Source organism: Gnatocerus cornutus, unplaced genomic scaffold (genome assembly GCF_029298725.1).
Source record: "Gnatocerus cornutus isolate USDA-ARS CGAHR unplaced genomic scaffold, icGnaCorn1.1 Chromosome13, whole genome shotgun sequence".
In the NCBI taxonomy this organism is placed as follows: Eukaryota; Metazoa; Arthropoda; class Insecta; order Coleoptera; family Tenebrionidae; genus Gnatocerus; species Gnatocerus cornutus.
This window is the reverse complement of record NW_028275361.1, coordinates 1683290-1699081: the sequence shown is the minus strand read 5'-3', so window position 1 is coordinate 1699081 and position 15792 is coordinate 1683290. Positions and strand designations below refer to the sequence as shown.

Here is a 15792-nt window from a genome sequence, read left to right as displayed (position 1 = left end):
ACTTACGACTAGAAAATTCAATAAATAAAAATGTGAAAAAATTGATTTTAAGAGTACAAACTAATTATTTTTAAATTTGTATTGCAGATTTATATGTTTTGAATTAAGCAAAAATGTTATTCCGTTGTCATTTTTTTGTAAAATGTAAAATAACTTTTTTTTTCTTTCTTGTGAACTCAATCCGCGGACATACTGTATAGTGGATTGTATATAAATTAAAAATTAAAAAAACAACAAAAGCTTTGGATCAGTTATTGTTATTAATTTGGTCTGATTATAAAAAATCCAATACAGTAAACCACCTATTTAATTTCTACCAAATTATTAAATTATAAATTTTCTTGCGAATAGGGAGAGTGTATTCTTCATACGAATCATTTCCGAATATAGAAAAAAATAGATGGTTATTCTATCGTACATAAATAAAATTCAATCAAATCAGAATAGATTAAAATGTAAAAACCATATTTTTTTCTACAAAGGTGTCATGAGAGGGAAAGAAATAATAAATCTGACAGTGTATTCGTAGAAATTATCGTTAAATGCGGTAAATGCGCCCGCCGACCGAGAATGATGCAAAGCAAAAATGTGAATAAACGTGTGAAAGTATATCGGTTGAATAAGAAACATCAACATAATAATTATAATTGTATTTCTCTTGGATAATAAAAATCCAACTATTCATTGTAAACTGACATATCAAGTTAAAGATAGATGTAGTTACCGCGACACTTTCACCGCAAAGTTAGGATTTCTTGATAAAAAATCCCATATCATTTGCACATCTAGGTGTCTCAAATTTTGTGTGTCGGCTTTTTGAACTCCCGTTTCCATTGTGTATAAATTCTTTCGCAAAAACAACCATAAATTGCAACGCTAGTGTTAAACAAATGTTCGGCATACGGAATTCTATCAGTAGGCGGAGCGTGCAGCTGAGATGTGACGTCAAACCAATGAAAAAGTGTTTAGCTCCCGCCTGAATATTTAAATTTCTTTAGCCAATTTTTGCAAAACCATCATGAATTTTTCAAAAAATTTTGCACCACTGCGTTATTTAAACAATATTCTACAAAATTTGGTACAAAAACATATAGGTTACATTTTTTGCATTCTCCCTATTGCAATTGCAATTAAGAGTGCTAGGTTAAACAAACATATTTTTGGATTTTTGGACTTTAGTCGCAGTGACAGAACTTTCTTTACAAAATAAATTAGTTTATTCACACTTCGTCCAAGATGGATTTAGCAAAATTAACAATTGCACAAATTAGAGTAAAAACATCATTAACTCGAGATCAAAGACAAACTGGCAATAGATTTTTAAATGTTTCAAAAAATTCAATTCTCTGATTCACCCGCTCAATGTGAACCCGCGCTTTCACACCTTTTTAGCAATGATTGTTCTTTAGTAAGTTGAGCTTGTTTTCTTAAAAATAGAGGCTGAATAACATTTATTGCATAATTTCCAGCTTCTCTATCAAACCACTTTATTCAAAAATAGATTTATCGGAAAATCGCACGATACTAAATATTGCAAATTGCAAAAACGCGGTATGTTTTTTAATAAATTTTTTGCTCGACTTAAAAATGACTTTTTTAAGATGCCTTCTTCACAAACGACTTGAACTTCGTCTAATTATTCCGCTGTTTGTATACATCAAGGGTTCCTAAACTGTGCGCCGAAGATATCACAGCAATTTTAATGTCACGGTATATTAAAAATATTCAGAGTGGCGAAACCACAAGGGAAAATTATCCTGAAAAAATCAGTGAACTTGCCAATTCAATATACATTTTACTCACAATCAGTCAACAATTGTTCATTATTTAACTTTTCGTAAAGTGGAAAGTGAGCTGTTACTAGGGTGTTCACTTCCCAATTCGCTAAGAAGTGACTATTTCCCGATGCCAGATAACTAGATATTGATAAGCAAAGAAGGACGGGTTACTGACTTTGACATTTCTAACTTATGTCATCCGGCGCCGAAGTTGATTTCAGAAAGTGTGTGATTGGTTTAATTTTGTGTAACCAGTAATTTCGCTGCTCTGTCAACATTTTCAATCAAAATGTAATTCCACCCATAAAAAAAAATAAAACTTGTTTCTTGCTTCTGAAACCTGAAATATAAACTATAAACAAATAGAAAATAACCTAAATCAGCAATTTTTTTTACTTTTTTTTTAAAATAACTGTCATACAAATATTTGAGTATTTATTTTAAATTCAATTTAATGTAAATTGTGGTTTAAAATTTGCGAAACGCTGTTTTATCAAGTCAGTTTTCAAAATTACGACGGCGCAGTGACAAACTACGTTGACACCAAATTTTCGCAAGTCACTTCATTCTCTCGTATGAAGGTCAATTTTGATTAACTCATATTGCACTTTATGGACACAAGAAATCGTTGATTAACATCGACTAAACGACAATTTCACCAAGTAAGAATTTTGTTATACTCTAAAGCGAACCAAAGGATAGATGACATTGTTGACACAAGATGTTGACAAATGGGTGTAAACCTAGTTCCCAATTTTGACTTAATGAAATTTTAAATTTTAAATTTAAAATGCCAACTGAGGTATTTTTAACTCATTTAGATTGAAAAAAATAAGTAATTAATTAGCGGTTGATTTCACACACACTCACAATTAGTTGAAAAATATGATTGTAAGGCGCCGCGACGCCAAACTATCAGTGATAGAAAACAAATTTTTGCGTCAGCTTTTAAAGCTTTGTCAAACTATGAGCGCATGCAAATTTTCAAAATTTTATCTTTAAAAAAGGCAATTTTGAGGGTGGACACAAGTGTTACCAAACCCTGTATATTCGTTTTGACATTGGTGTTCAATACATAAAGTCAACAAAAAAATTGAATTGTACGCCAGCCTTGTGATTAGTTTCCAATTAACATCACGATGTTGAAATAGATTTTTGCATACTAGGAAAAAAAACTTAACTTCTGTTAAGTGCAACTTTTTTTTAGAAAAATCAAGATATCTCTGAAATAGTTCAATTAAAGTATAGCACTTTATTTATAACCTATCGAGGGAGCGTTGGAAAAAACCTGTATGAAAGGTGCAAAAAAAATTAAAATATTACAGCATCCATGCCCTGCATTTTCACATCAATAACTTCTAAAATTGTTTATTAAATTAAGAACATTTTATTTGTTAAAATTTACCAACCGTGAATTTAAAAATTGCAAACCAAAAAATAGAAGGCTTGTTCTTTTGATGAATAAAATAAAGGGTTTTGTTCAAAGATACTCGTGAGTTTGTTTATTTTATTTTAAAGAACTTCGTTTCTGTTCAAAGATGTGGAATTACAACTTCATTTACACTTTAGCTGCTGTGTATTATTGCTAATTTGGTTAACCGCTAGTTTTATCCAAATTTAAAATTCCCGCGCACAGTCATCACCTTGATAAAGGGACAAAGCCTTTGAAGATAATGACCAATGGGCGCACCAAGAAAAATATGAAACAAAACCGCCCAAGTGTCGCCTCTGGTAGTCATCCTCTCAGGTGGTAGCAACAGTTAGTTGTATAAAAAATAAAGACAAAGAAAGGTTATTTGTTTCAACTTACCGATTACACATCTGGAAATTTCTCGTTTTTATTTTGCTCGTTCTTCCCCATTGCACACGACCATTTAAATCAGTTTTGGTTAAATTAATTACGCATTATAAACACAAAAACCTTCCACACAAACTCTTCGAGTTATGCACGCTTTTGGCGTCACGCGTAGTTTTACCGAACAGCTGATCTCAATAATGTGAAGTTAGCTGGCGACTACTGCAACGGTTACAGCTGTGGCGCTAGTTTCTCAACCCAGAGGTTCTCAAACTGCAAACTAAATTCTGTGAAAATCTCAGTGACGTGTAATTCGCGATTTTGGCGAGTATTATATGTAGTTCTGAACCTCAAAATCAGAGGGTTGTATGTAAGTCCATTTTTTTTTTATAAAAAGAAGTTTTTCACTTAAGGGAGTGTGGAAGAAACTGTAACGGAAAATTCTGCTTCAGAATTATGCGTAAAGGAAAAATTTTATGAAAGGATTTGTTCTCGTTATTATCTGCATTTATGGTTACTGACAAGGCGTTTCCATAAAAAGTGCTCGATTTCCCAATGTCAAGACAATAATTCCAAATCCTTTCATGAATTTCCATCCGACCTGAACTTGCGACAAAGTTGGATCAACATTGTATCCATTTTTTGTGGTAATATTTGTAATATTATGAAATAGAACAAAATAAAGTTACGTAATCCTTATTAATTTAGGCCCCCTGCGACTGCATCAGCACACATTTACAACTTACATTTTGACAAAAAAAGTTTTAAATCTACTAGAAATGGTAAAACGTGCTTAAAAAAGAGTGCAGTTCCTACAATATTTCCCGTATACTTCTAGAGTATAAAAACCTGCACAGAAATAATCCTACTTTTACAGGTCCAAGTTTTCACTACTCCATTAAGGTAGTATGGTCGACGTAACCGTTTTCCTAAGATTTTGATAAAACTTTGCAAAAGTTTAGAATAGAGGTACACTAGCAAATCCCCAAAATTTAAAATCGACCTACCGTGCAGTTTTCAAGAAAATCGATGTCAAAGTGTCATAAGAATACATCTAAAAAGTTAGTTTTTGCCGTTAAAATTTTAACCTTCCTTGGATTTTCATAAAAATCTCCCACAATATTGTCTAGATGTTAAGAAGACATTCAGCATTTGCAAAATAAATTTTTACCGTACAGTTTTATCTTAAAATAATAAAGAAATCCGAAAGTGACACTTCAACAGCCTACCTAGGTCAATGTGACAACGTTGCCTGGTTGTCGAAAACGTATTTTGCAAATTAGAAATAAGTTTCTTTCTCAACTTGGTAATCTGCACTCACGGTGAATCGAGTATATACGGTGGCCGCATCTCTCTAGCCGAACAGAATCATGACGTCACAGTCGCCCTGTAGAGAGCGCTTGCATGAACATTTTACGATTATTTCAATTAAATTTCGCAGAAATAATGTTTAAACTTTTATTAACATATCAGAAAATTATACGATTCTTTTCACTTTAGGGAAAAGCATTTTCTAACCATTTCTTAGCTATAATTTAGCAGAAATATTATTTTAACTGTTATTATAATTTTTAATTCTGTAACATGTTCTATATGTTTTTTAATTAAAAATAACAAAAAAACACATAATAATAAAAATGAAAAGTATGTATCTAATACTAGTGTTGGTACCCATGAATTAAAAGGATTATACAAGATATAAATATAAGACCTAAAACTAGAATACACAGAGAAATACACAAAACATTATACAGGGTGATTTTTTTAAAACGGCAGGCGTTGTAGAATTTTTATTTATGAACCAATTTCAAAAATTTAAAAAAAAAATTAAATGGTTTTTAATTTACTATAAACTGATGATTTTAAAATTTTTCTAAATGTTTTAGTTTCTTTTGGGCGATACTCAACTTTCTTATTTTAAATTGGAACCCATTTTTTTTCATAATTTGGAAGATATTAATTTTCTTGATTCAAAAATGTGCAATATGTTCTACTTTTACCAAAAATATTTTTAAAAAATTATCAAAATTGGAAAAAAAAAGCAATAAAAGTTAATAAAATCTAGGTGCATGGTGTCAAATAAAAGAATGCCGTTATTGTAATGTCAAAAAGCAGCAAATAACAGAAAGGATCGGCATTTTTTTTTGAAATTATTAATGACAAAAGACAATAATAATTACAAATCAGAAAAAACAACTACCTACTTTAATTAAAACACTGTTGAAACGCAATCCCGTTTTTTTCATTGCACAATTGACACCTACGAGAAATCCATTGTGCATTGTAAGGTGTAGCCCCATCTTGTTGAAAGAAAACTTGTTCTTTTTGTTATTTGCTGCTTTTTGACATTACAATAACGATATTGTGTTATTTGACACCACGCACCTAGATTTTATTAACTTTTATTGCCTAAATTTTTTCATTTTTGATACTTTTTTTTAAATATTTTTTGTAAAAGTAGAACATATTACACATTTCTGAATCAAGAAAATTAATATCTTCTAAAATATGAAAAAAAAAATATGGGTGTCAATTTAAAATAAGAAAGTTGAGTATCGCCCAAAAGATACTAAGACATTTAGAAAAAATTTAAAATCATCAGTTTATAGTAAATTAAAAAGCATTTAATTTGTTTTTTAAATTTTTGAAATCGGTTTCTAAATAAAAATTCTACAACGCCTGCCGTTTTAAAAAAATCACCCTGTAATTGTGGGGTTCAGAGAAAAAGTGGACCATAACCTTAAATAAAAAATGTTTCTGTTAATTAATGTATTCATCAAACAAAAGTTTATTTAGTATTTAAACCAAAAATGTCAGCTTTGACAAGAAAACAAAAAAGTTTTGATAAAATATTAGGTTACAATTTTTTCATTTTTTTGGCATTTTTAGATTTTATGTGTGTACGTGACTTTCTTTTTGCCCCCGCGGATTCTTCTTGACTCGTATTTAATCTTTCAACTCTTATATACAGGGTGATTTTTTAAAAACGGCAGGCGTTGAAGAATTTTTATTTATGAACCGATTTCAAAAATTTAAAAATTGATTTAAATGGCTTTTAATTTACTATAACCTGATGATTTTAGAATGCTTCTAAATGTCTTACGGGTCGATTTCAAGTCACTGCGTTAACGCAAATTTGCAACCGTTGCCAAGGTATGAGCAATGTGATTGGCGTTGCTATGTTGCAAATGGGATTTGCAGTAACGCAAGTCACACTTCAAATCGACCCTAGTATATTTTGGGCGATATTCAACTTTTTAATTTTAAATTGGGAGTCATTTTTTTTCATAATTTGGAAGATATTAATTTTCATATTGTTACGAGAAGATTCTGGAAGCTTCGAGCGCCAGCGCTGGAATGTTCCGTGCGTTTCGAGAATCGCCGTTTCTAGAAGGTCGCTGAGTCATAGGCGGAACTCCCGAATATTCTCGCAGCGCTCCAGCATTTAGGCTAGTGGTAGGGGAATATCTGTATATATGGGAGTAGTGATAGGATTGGGATAGTCAAGAGATAGTCTAGTATTTGGAAGTCCTGTAAAGTGAATAATTGTGAAGTACGAGAGTGTTTATAGTGCACAATAAAATTGTTATTGTTACAAGCGAGACGTTTAACTTTTCGGCCAACGTGACAACTGGTGTCAGAAAGTGGGATCCCGCCCAGTCTTGTGATCGAGAAAATTCTGGAATTTTCGATCGGAAAATTCGTGACATTACCGGACTGTGACATTGTTACTTGATTGTGGACAATTTTTATGCCTGTTCAAACCAGACAGCAAGCCGCAGAAATGGAGGCGCTGCAAGAATTGATGGCTTCGATGATGGCGAAAATGGACACACAACAAAAGTTGATTACGAATTTAGAAGAAAAAAGACAAAGAGAAAAACTGGAAGAAGAAGAAAGAAGACGAAAAGAAAAACTGGAAGAAGAAGAAAGAAGACAAAGAGAGAAACTAGAAGAGGAAGAAAGAAGACAAAGAGAGAAACTAGAAGAAGAAGAAAGGAGACAAACAGAAAATGCCTCAATCTTGAACCAGCTTAGAGACATGGAACAAAACATGAACGTAACCATTATGGTTAAGGTCGACGAAATTCAAAAAGAGGTAGAAGAGTGCATAGGAGGCGTTAAAGAAGAACTGCAAAGCGTCAAAGACGAGGTACAACTACATGTCAAAGATCTGGAGCGATTTAAACAGCACATGGAAAATGAGTTACTACGCTTAAGGCGTCAAGTTCCAAATAGGACCGACCTGACCACAACGAAAGAAATGAAACCCCCGACTTACGATGGGTCGACTTCATTCGACAGCTATAAACTGCAATTTGAAGTTGCAGCTAAACACAACGGATGGTCGGAAGAAGAAAAATCGTCATTCTTGATAGTCTCATTGAGAGGTGCAGCTCTCGACTTGTTAAAGACCATTCCAGATCGAGACAGGGAGCGCTACGACCAATTGGTGGCGACGTTGGAAGATAGATTTGGGGACCAACACCTTCAGCGAGTATATGCCTGGGAGCTCAAGACTCGTCGGCAGAGGGTTGGAGAATCGCTGCAGGAATTTGCGGCAAGTGTTAAACGACTTATTTTGCTGGCCTATCCTTCGGCGCCGGAAAATTTTGTCGAACGAATGACCATGGATACGTTCCTGCAAGGTATTCGGGATCCGGAGTTACAGAGCATCGTGCGTTTTGGCAGATACAACACCGCAAAAGAAGCTTTGGTGTGCGCGTTGGAGATGGAGGCCGTTTTGAAGTATTCTGTGAATGTTCCCGACTGCCAACAAATCCGAGCCGTTGATAAAGAAGAGACAACGTCTACGGCCACAACCACAAATACGGACCTGAATGACATCCTCAAGGAGCTCAGGAAGTTACTGAAGTCTCAGGAACAACGAACTAGCCAGACCTGCTCTCGTTGGGGCAAATCAGGTCATTTTGAACGTGACTGCAGGGTTGTTCTCGGGAACGGCCAGAACGCCTCTCAGACATCAAAGAAAACCGTGAAGTCCGACAACAAGTCGAAACCGACGAGAAGGCAACGCAATAATGATGACGCACTCTCTCGTAGACTTTTCAATGACTGCAAGCAATACTCGAAGTTCGAAGGACCAATACGAGTAAACAGGATAGTCATGGGCTGTGATGATGATTGGACTGCTGGGAACCTTCGAAGGGATCAACAAGCAGACCAACAGATTGGGCCACTGCTGGAGTGGAAGGAAGCGGGTAACGGAAGGCCGTGTTGGAAAGATATCTCGAAAAGAAGTCCAGAGTTGAAAGCGTTGTGGGCGCAATGGGACTCCCTCCTAGTAGAAAATGGAGTGCTGAAAAGGGCATGGGAAAGCGCAGATGGGAAGAAGATAACCTCGCAGTTACTAGTACCCAGGAGTAGAGTTTCCCGAGTCCTCAGAGAGGCCCATGACGGGACATCAGGCGCTCATTTCGGAGTGAACAAAACGTTGAGCAAGATTCGAGAACGGTATTACTGGATTGGCTGTCGTGAAGATGTTGAACGATGGTGCAGGAGATGTACGGGTTGTGGGGCAAGTGAAAGACCTCGAACGCGAACGGAAGGTGGTATGCCGTTCTACAACATGAGAGTTCCGATTGAGAGAATTGCCACGAATGTGCCCGGGCCTTTTCCGAAGACGAATGGTGAGACCCTCTTGGGAACACATCATCATATGCGACAGAGAATGAAGTTAGCTGACAACAGAATGCGGCCCAGGTATAATGTGACGGCTAATCGTGAAGGATTCAACGAGGGAGAGTTGGTGTGGTTATTTAACTTCCAACGGAAGAAGGGCCTATCTCCGAAGTTGACACCTACATGGGAGGGACCGTATAAGGTGATCAAGAGGATCAACGACGTGGTGTATCGGATCCAACGCAGCGCCCGTTCAAAGATGAAAGTGGTTCATCTAAATAGACTTTGTAAATATCACGGAGAATCAGGTGTTTGGTCTGATCGGGACGATCAGAACTAAGAGGGGGGCAGTGTTACGAGAAGATTCTGGAAGCTTCGAGCGCCAGCGCTGGAATGTTCCGTGCGTTTCGAGAATCGCCGTTTCTAGAAGGTCGCTGAGTCATAGGCGGAACTCCCGAATATTCTCGCAGCGCTCCAGCATTTAGGCTAGTGGTAGGGGAATATCTGTATATATGGGAGTAGTGATAGGATTGGGATAGTCAAGAGATAGTCTAGTATTTGGAAGTCCTGTAAAGTGAATAATTGTGAAGTACGAGAGTGTTTATAGTGCACAATAAAATTGTTATTGTTACAAGCGAGACGTTTAACTTTTCGGCCAACGTGACAATATGTTCTATTTTTACAAAAATATTTTTAAAAAAATTATTAAAAACGAAAAAAAAGTTAATAAAATCTAAAAAATCTAAAAAAAAATATGCGTGCCAATTTAAAATAAGAAAGTTGAGTATCGCCCAAAAGATACTAAGACATTTAGAAAAATTCTAAAATCGGCAGTTTATAGTAAATTAAAATCCATTTAATTTCTTTTTAAAATTTTTGAAATTGGTTCATAAATAAAAATTTTACAACGCCTGCCGTTTTTTTAAAATCACCCTGTATGTGCGTTGAAGAATATATGTAGAAATAATTTCCTCTGGAAATTCTTTAAATTTTTTTTATTTCATTAGTAATAGATTTAACAATATTTTTATTTTTGTTTACGGCTTTACTGTGAAAAGATTTAAAATATTTTTCAAAATTATTTGCAGTCTCAAGCCAAGACACTCGGCACTTTTTGATGTCGGTGTCTGATCAAACGCCACCTTGCATTTTTTATCAACGCGTAATAAAATAATAAACACAATAGAGTTCAGAACGGTTGGTCATTTAAAACGTACTCATTGTATTTTACAAAACTATCAAGTTAGAAAATGCATTTTGGCCTCATTTTCGTACGACGTATTGTTAATAATTTTTGTAACAAAATATTGTACTGTACACCGTAAATTATTCACTGCTGTAAGCTGTAAAGCATTATTGCCACATATCGTCGGTTTAAAAAGAATAACAGAATGGTACAGCATTGGATCCTTTGATGTGTTATGATTTCAGAATTAAAAACCATTCTATTTTCGTTCCCCCAAAAAAAAATTAAGATATCTCGACCTCGGTTAAAAAAATTCGAAATGGACTTAGCAACTTAACGACTTAATAAGCTGACAATATATTTTTTAACGCACATATATGAAGGTAAAAAGATTAAATACGAGTCAAGAAGAATATGCGAGGGCAAAAAGAAAGTCACAAACACACATAAAATCTAAAAATGCTAAAAAAATAAAAAAACCAACACTAGTATTATATACATACTTTTCTTTTTTATTATTACGTGTTTTTTTGTTATTTTTAATTCAAAAAACAGATAGAACATGTTACAGAAACAAAAATTGTAACAACAGTTAAAAAACTAGGAAAATATTTCTGCTAAATTATAGCTAAGAAATGGTTAAAAATGTATTTCCCCAAAGTGAAAGGAATCGCTGTATAATTTTCTGATATGTTAATAAAAGTTTAAACATTATTTCTGCGAAATTTAATTGAAATAATCGTAAAATGTTCATGCAAGCGCTGTCTACAGGGCGATTGTGACGTCATCGTTCTGTTCGGCTAGAGAGATGCGGCCACCGCAAGATACATATAAGACTGGTACGTCAACTCCCTACTGTAAAAATGTGTCGTATTTTTGGGTCCAGATAAAACCTCACATAGATGGCGACACTCTAGCGAAGGACTGTCAGGTAATTGTCAATTTGGGATTTTGAGGTTAAGAAAATGTTGAACTAATCTTCATACGAAACAATAATAGTTTTCTAGCATTACGAGATGTTTAAATTTACAAGAGTTTTTGAATTGAACATGAGTATTCATTTAATGGTAAGTTTTTCATGACCGTTTCTTAAAATTTAAAGAATAGAGTTCTTACCTTCTGATTTTTTTTTTGTTTTTTTTGTTTTATGAGAGAAAAGGGGAAACCTTCAAAAGGGTCATCTGCGAAGATCTCGAGTGCAAGATGGACTGTGAGATTTTTACCCACTAAAACCCCTCTCCGTCTCAACGTCCACGGCGGACGAAAAATTACACTAACTTTGCCAATTTGGCAAACTTTTTAGAATGCCTCATCTCTCCACTTCGTCGTTTACTTTCCTATTTGCAAGAAATGCTCATTCTGAGCATTAGGAAGGAATAAATAACTTTTTTTGTTATTTCAAATCTGTGCTCAATGCATCCAACATAGTGTCGAATTTTTGTCCTGTCTAACCTTTGTAGTAGCTCAGTCAATGTATTGTGCTTCAGATCTTCTTTGAGTACATTGTTTATGACTGCCTCTACCTCTTGCAAGAGTACCAAAAGTTTTCTTGAAGGAAAGACCAAATGCCCCCGACTTCTCAAAAAAATGAAGGTATTAAATGATTCAATTCCATCACCAATTAACGTATCAACACATAGTGGACATCTGTCTGTTTTATGTTTTCGGGCTATATACCCACAAAGATACGCGAAAGCTTCTTCACTGTCTTCAAAGGTCAGATACTCTGCAGAACCAATCTCATTATCTAAAATGCTGTCCAATTGAAGATCTATATGATGTTTTGTTAAGTCTGTTTTTTCTAGACTGCCATAATGAAAGAGATCCTCTGAGTTGCCTAACAACATCTCTCCACCAGTAACGTTGCTGCCTCTAGGTGGTTTAACGAGTGAATAGAGGGACATCAGTCTGAAAATTTGACCCACTTGCGAGGATTCAGGGTTGTTATTAGAACCTCCACACTCACGTAAGAGTCCAAAAAAATGTTCCAGTGGATCTTGATTTATCCGGGACGTCATCAAGTATTTAAAATTGAGTTCAGTACAGCAGTACTTTAAAAGATCTAACGTGGTGCTAATGGTCGCTTTTATTCCATCGGCGGTAGACCGAGTTAAAAAATATTCCGGTTCTGCACAAGACTCCCACAACTCCAAATAAATTAGAAAATCTTCTAATTCCCTTTGATTATCTGAATTAAGTTTAAGACCATTCAAAGGCGAATTTGAGTTTAGGATGTCGGCCATATTATTAATTCGTTTGCAAAACTGGACTGTTGGCTCAACATCTTCAAAACCTGGAGTCTTTTTGCATTTCAAAATTGTTAGAGCATCCGAAACAGTGTTGCTGAAGAGCTGAAATGCGAACCGACTTGTCATCTTTTCATGATTCTGGGGATCCACATGTTTTACTGTCAATTTGGGGGCTAATTTCAATTCATGATTTGCATCATACTCCAACAATCTTTCAAAGTGAGCCAATTTGACACAACCCTCTGGAACATGAAATTGTTTCTTTGCAACTAGACTATTTCTGATGCATTTCAATAAATGCATAAAATCAGAGCACATTCTTAACCGTCTTTGATCATTGCATGGATGCATGCACCACGGTGAATCAGGGTTTCCTGCTCCCAAATGCTTCCACATCGACCGGTTCCATGTGGCTCCATCCGACGTTACAACATCCACAAATAATCCTGCTGCTTCACACAGAGTTGTTGCTTCAAGAATCAGCTTGGAAAGAATATTCCCTGAGATGTTGCCTTTTGTTAAGAAACAACCAAGGGCTTGCATGTGCTTTCCCGCAAGAGACTGGAACATAATCACAAGCACATGATCACCCAATTGATCTCTCATTTCTATTGGCGTATGTTCCCCCAAATCGACAAATCCTATAATTTGTAACCTGTTCTTGTCAAAATGCTTGCTTGGGGTTATCTTGCATTCATCCACAATTAAGGTTCCATGACGTTCATATTCAGGGATATGTACACATTTGGTTTTTATGAGCTCAAACATCTTGGTTTGAAACCCATAACTGCTGTCAATGTGCCGGATGTATCCTGCTAACGTGCTTGGAGCAGGCAATGGAAGCAGCTCTCGTGTTCTTAAGTGGCGATACAACTTGGGACTTTTAATTCTAATTAGAATGCACGAATATATCCATTCTTTTGAATATCGCTTCCCTTTTACTCTCTTGGAAGCCGTGTCTAAACAAGTTTGAACCACCAGTTTTTGACTCTCAGGAAGTTTAGAAATCATGTGTTGCAGTTGTTTGCCCGCCGTTACTTCTTTTTCAAGGGTGTGGATGCTTTCCTTCTTTTTACAAACCTGCTTCTTTAGTTGCCTGCATTGACGCTTTACTTTCTTTTTCTGCAGAACAAGGTTTTGGTTCTGCTTTTGCGTTCGTTTGTATGCTTTTAATATTTTTTTCCGTAACAGAGCACATTGTTGGCAACGCTTGGTGTTTATTCTGAAATTGTTACCTTGACAGAATTTGCTAAATTTACCAGATATTCCAGTTCCATTGCAAATCGTTGAAACTTCCAATGTCTGGACAAGTTGTAAAACGTCCTCTAAAGTTACTAAGGTTTTGCGAAATGGGCATACTTTACTGTTAACCAGCATCTCTGTCTTTTCTTTTCCAATCACAATGGCTTTATCAATAATTGGAACTTTATCAATGATGTTAATGTGGCTAACTACTATCTCCTGTGGAGTGTGATGAATGCCCCATTGCAATGGTAACAAAGTAGATAGATCTGCAATCTTGTTTTTAACTTCGTTAAAACAGGCCAAGGAGGAGGACATAAGCGGAGGTGGAGAGAAACTAGGGAAAAATATATTGTGAGCATTATTTTCGTTAAACTTAACTATTAGCTTTATGTACTAACCATGTACATATTCCACATGAAGATGATTCATAAAATTGAAATAGTAAACAAATCTCAGACTAAATTAATTGAACATACTTAAAGTAATACATGTGGTAAGTACATGTGTGCTGAACACGACTATTTTTTTATATGTATAGTTATCGTACAGTATGCAATGTGCAATGTCTCAAAACTTTTTCCCCACTTAATTTTTGAATTTTTCTTATGATTTTTTTATTGCAAAAAAATGTACATATTTAAAGCATTTTAGTTGGTCTTTTTTAAATTCTCTTATGTGGAAGCAAAAATATGTGGAGTTTTGCAATGCACGGGATAATCCGCAACCGGATAATCGAAGTTCTACAGTAGATGTCGTTTCACCTTTGGCAATTTATAGTTAGTTGTAGCTCACTTATAAGAGAGCAGATTTATGAAAGAGTTTATCCACCTTGGAGTTATAACTATTAGTATATACATACTGTATAATTATAGGAACAAAAAATATAAATAAAAAATATTCACAAACCTCGGTAAGGATGTCTGATAGGGACTTTGTTCAACTTGCAGGACAGGTGGGATAGATAAATTAGTATTGCAATCAGTGGTTAAATAAGGTTCATCGGTTGCACTAGTCGGGTTATTGGGTCCTATTTTTTGTTTGGGACGGCTGAAATAAAATTATTTGTAATTGTGGCATATCTATTTAAGTATTCTCCAAGAAGTTTTACTAGTCATGTTAAAATCTCAACTTTTACAGTTTTAAGTTGAAGAATAACAGTCCTTCAATACCTTTTTATAAATTTTGTGCATTTTTTGACTGCAACTAGGTTACTCACCTGTGCACAAATCTTTGTGTATTCCATACCAAGAAAATTACATATAACTGGATTAGAAATAAACGTGTAACAAAACAAATACAAATTATGTTGTTCCAAAAATTATGTAATCAGACAAAAAAGTTTTTTAAGCTTGTTATAAGTTTATACCGTTTTTGTATTGACGTAATCGAGAATAATTAAGGGCAATTTATGACCACTCATGGAAAAATGTATCTATTGATTTTAGTGGCCTCCTTCGAAATTTTCATGACACCATTCTATCTTATCCGTGCTTATCGTGTAATTTACCATAAATACCATATGAATCTGTGACAAGTTTTAAAAGGTAAATTTTCATAAACTCCGTCGAAAGAACAGAACTTGCAAAACTTCTTAAATACATTATTAATTAGATAGATGAAAATTAGGTGATAAGGAATAGATTAAAATAGGCATTTGAGAGATACAAACCTGTTCAAAGCTATCTTTTTATGTGTCTGGAGACGAGGGGTATAAATCTTGCTCGTTAAGGGTTGCAAAAGTATATTAGAGGATATTTCAGGAATGGTTTCGGTACTGCTGAAATATGTTCATTATTATAAGAAATAAAAACCATTGAAAACGAAGATCTGCACCTACTGAAAACAAAAATACAAACCTCCATAGATTCTTTAATAAATTAGGGTTGGTTTGTGGGA

At 34.8% G+C, this 15792-nt stretch overlaps 1 protein-coding gene across 4 annotated transcripts in view; it reads right to left on the bottom strand.

Annotated features, from left to right (window-relative positions):
- Window positions 1-15792, bottom strand: part of LOC148166787 (uncharacterized) — a 105149-nt gene that overhangs the window by 42637 nt on the left and 46720 nt on the right. The window contains exon 1 of one of the 4 annotated variants that reach the window (XM_088048465.1): window positions 3589-3811. The exons of 1 other annotated variant lie outside the window; for it this stretch is intronic. The gene's annotated coding sequence lies outside the window, so the exon portion shown is untranslated. Of the gene's footprint in view, window positions 1-3588; window positions 3812-15792 lie in introns of those variants that run through there. 2 more of the 4 variants (XM_088048463.1, XM_088048466.1) reach the window with 2 other exon arrangements.